The sequence below is a fragment of the Sinocyclocheilus anshuiensis genome, unplaced genomic scaffold, assembly GCF_001515605.1.
Source record: "Sinocyclocheilus anshuiensis isolate Anshui unplaced genomic scaffold, SAMN03320099.WGS_v1.1 scaffold1123, whole genome shotgun sequence".
In the NCBI taxonomy this organism is placed as follows: Eukaryota; Metazoa; Chordata; class Actinopteri; order Cypriniformes; family Cyprinidae; genus Sinocyclocheilus; species Sinocyclocheilus anshuiensis.
In genome coordinates this window covers 240567-243699 of record NW_015544248.1, presented here as the reverse complement: position 1 = coordinate 243699, position 3133 = coordinate 240567, and the positions used below count along the sequence as shown (strand labels likewise).

The window sequence follows — 3133 nt, the reverse complement described above, 5'->3', positions numbered from 1 at the left end:
CCTAACAACGCCCCTTAGCTGTTATAAATTCACTGTAAACCACAGCTTCTTGGGGCGTATTGCTTTAATAACCTACACAAAGTTTAAATATGAAAAAAACAGAAAATCAGCAAACACGGTGGAACCGAAATAAATAAGAAACGAATATTTTAAAAAACTTCCAAAATCACATAAACGGCAAAAGTCAACAGGTTTTACTAAATCCTAAATATTATTAAAACAGGCGCTTTTGCATTTCATTTCGTAACTAAATCTTCCACCATTGTCTTGTCTTTCGTGGTTCGTGATAAATCAAAAAAATCTGATCTGTGATGCGACTGTCGTTCGGCACGCTGCATTGAGCAGTCGCGTTCAGTTTTTAATTGTAGTGTCTGTTCTCTAACTGAACCAAATTATTTTTATTTTTTTATTATTATAAAAAATGAAAACGACGGTGGGGGCGGTGGGCAAGTGACATACTATGAAAACGCATTTTAGCAAGCCTAAAATGTATGTGCCGTCATTGATGAATAAACTGATGAATTCCTGTCAAAAACATTTACTTTAGAATAAAGATCAGAATAACATTAAAACTGCGCAATGGCTTATTGCAATTATCAAATTTCATGAATTAATATATGCACTTGTGTTTCAGAGTGAAGCGTGTCACTGTGTTCATTTAAAGGTGCCATAGAATGCATTGATACAATATTTTAAATTGTCCGCACTATTTTATTAGAACTCGCGTTATTTGTTTTCCGTGCCTTTCTGAATACAGACACCAACCCATCCCTGCACATCACATCCCCTGCACAGCCTGGAACATAACATTTATTTCCATGATCTGCCATTTTCGCTATTATCCTCGCTTGTTTCTTCACAATACCTGCAGAATTTCTGATGATTCGGCTGGCGGCTGGCATAGAACATGGGCAGGTATATGCAAATGTTGGAGGCGTAACTATTAGTGATCCCGACTGTAACGTCACAGTTGGTATTATGTTCTGATTTGCATATTTTTCAGTGGTCTTTTGCATGCACGAGATTTACATAAGAAGGAGGAAACAATGGTGTTTGAGGCTCACGGTATGTCATTTCCATGTACAGAACTGTTATTATTCAACTATGCCATTCTATGGCACCTTTACGGCTGATTTGTACTTCTGCGTCGGACATACGCCTTTATTTTAAATAAGAAGGTGTAACATTAAAATATATTAAAGGGCAAAAAACACACAAAACTCAAATACATACGGAGGGAGGGGCTCTAGCGGACCAATCACAACTAGGGGTGTTACGATTAATCGATATGGATCGATACATTGATACGATGTCTGAAGATACGATGCATCGATGCTACGCGTAAAACATCGATATCTGTAGTATAAATAGGCACCTTTATTTTTGCACTGTTCACATTTTCACATAATGTCCGTCTATGCATTACCGCCAACGCGTACATTCTCGTTCAAACTCACGTATCAGGACTCGATATTAGGCACAAGGCGCTCGGGATTGTTGGCAAAACAGTCAAGCTTTTTTGTGCATGGATGAATAAATACAGACAAAATTACATCAAAATGCGCGTTTTGGCAAATATCCTAGTAAACACAGTCTATATATCTTAATGTAAACAGTTGAGAAAGAAAAGGCATGTGTATCAGTAGCCTATATTAAATATGTGCTTTCGTTCTTTAAGTGAAAGCAAACCAATAATAAATCTAATGCTGTCAAAGAAAAATACAAGTGCTCACTGCTCCTGACTAAATAACCTTTGTAACATCAAAAACGATTAATCTATATTTATTTTATACAGTGAAGACTATGCAGTTATTTTACATTTGATTATTACATTTCTGTAGCGTACCTGAACATTTCTTTTAGACTGAGCTGAAAAACCTGAAAAGCACTGTTTATTGAACTTGTGTCTTTGTTGTATTGTATTTATTTTCTGCTATTACTTGTAATTTGGTTATCTGTAGAAAATATTTTTAGCACTGAGCCCATAGTAGCAGCCAGAATTGTTTTTCCAATTGTTTATTTTCTTAAAAAAAAAGTGTAGGCCTATTTTTTTGTTGTGAATGTCCAGGATGTGAAAATTTCCCATTTTATATGAATGTTATATGTGAATGTTATATATTTTGGTTGCATTTGTGAGTTAATAAAAATGTAGATGGTTGTTTAAAATAGGTATATATTATCATAATATCGATATATCGATCGATATACTCCTGTATCGAATCGAATCGTAATCGTATCGTAGAATCTTTTGAGGTATCGACAAATATCGTATCGCTGGGTATGAGAATCAATATCGTATCGTACCGTATCGTATCGTGACGAACCATCCGATTTACTCCCCTAATCACAACACTTGCGGTCCACGTAGAATTGACGTGCTGTGACATTTTTGGAGAGGTGTACGTCAGGCTAGGCAGCGTAGGTTCGACGCAGAAGCATAAATCAGCCTTCACAAGCAAAGCAGCTCATGATCTCGTGTTTTCACCGTCTGTGAGCTTGGGTTGATTATAACCTGCATTTATAAACACAGCATGCGCACTTCTAATGAGAAGCACTTATAAACCGACTGCTGTCAGCATAAGAGAAGCTTTAAGGGCTCCTGTGGTTTTTTGCCAAAACAAAAGCTTGATTTAATAATTGAAATTTTTTTAATATTTATTTATAATATATTATTTAAATAATATATATTTATTACAATGAAACTGATTAATAATTATATTTATTATTGTGAGTAATAATAATAATATTATGATTGTTTTATATATTAATGCTGTTGTTATATTATTAATAATTATTAAATCTTTTTTATTTGATTAAACAATAATAACAAAATAATTGATAAAAAGAATATTATATACATTAAAATTATTATTATTAAATATTTTAGTTAAATAGTATTATAGTGATATTTATCTATTTTATCTTTGTTTGTTTATTTTTAGAATTTGAATAAAATAATAATTATATAAATAAATAAGCACTACTACTACTACTATTCCTTTATATTAATAATCTAATATAATAATAACAACATTTATAACTATTATTATTATTATTGTTATTGTCGTTGTATTACAATATTATTTGTAGTAGTAGTAGTATTTTATATAAATGAAAAAAAAAATGAATAAAA

The 3133-nt window shown here is 32.4% G+C and overlaps 1 protein-coding gene and 1 long non-coding RNA gene across 2 annotated transcripts in view; one reads left to right on the top strand and one right to left on the bottom strand.

Annotated features, from left to right (window-relative positions):
• Positions 1–3133, bottom strand: part of LOC107697803 (SH3 domain-containing RING finger protein 3-like) — a 122811-nt gene that overhangs the window by 7925 nt on the left and 111753 nt on the right. The gene's annotated exons all lie outside the window — the stretch shown is intronic.
• Positions 1–3133, top strand: part of LOC107697804 (uncharacterized) — a 16026-nt gene that overhangs the window by 12194 nt on the left and 699 nt on the right. The gene's annotated exons all lie outside the window — the stretch shown is intronic.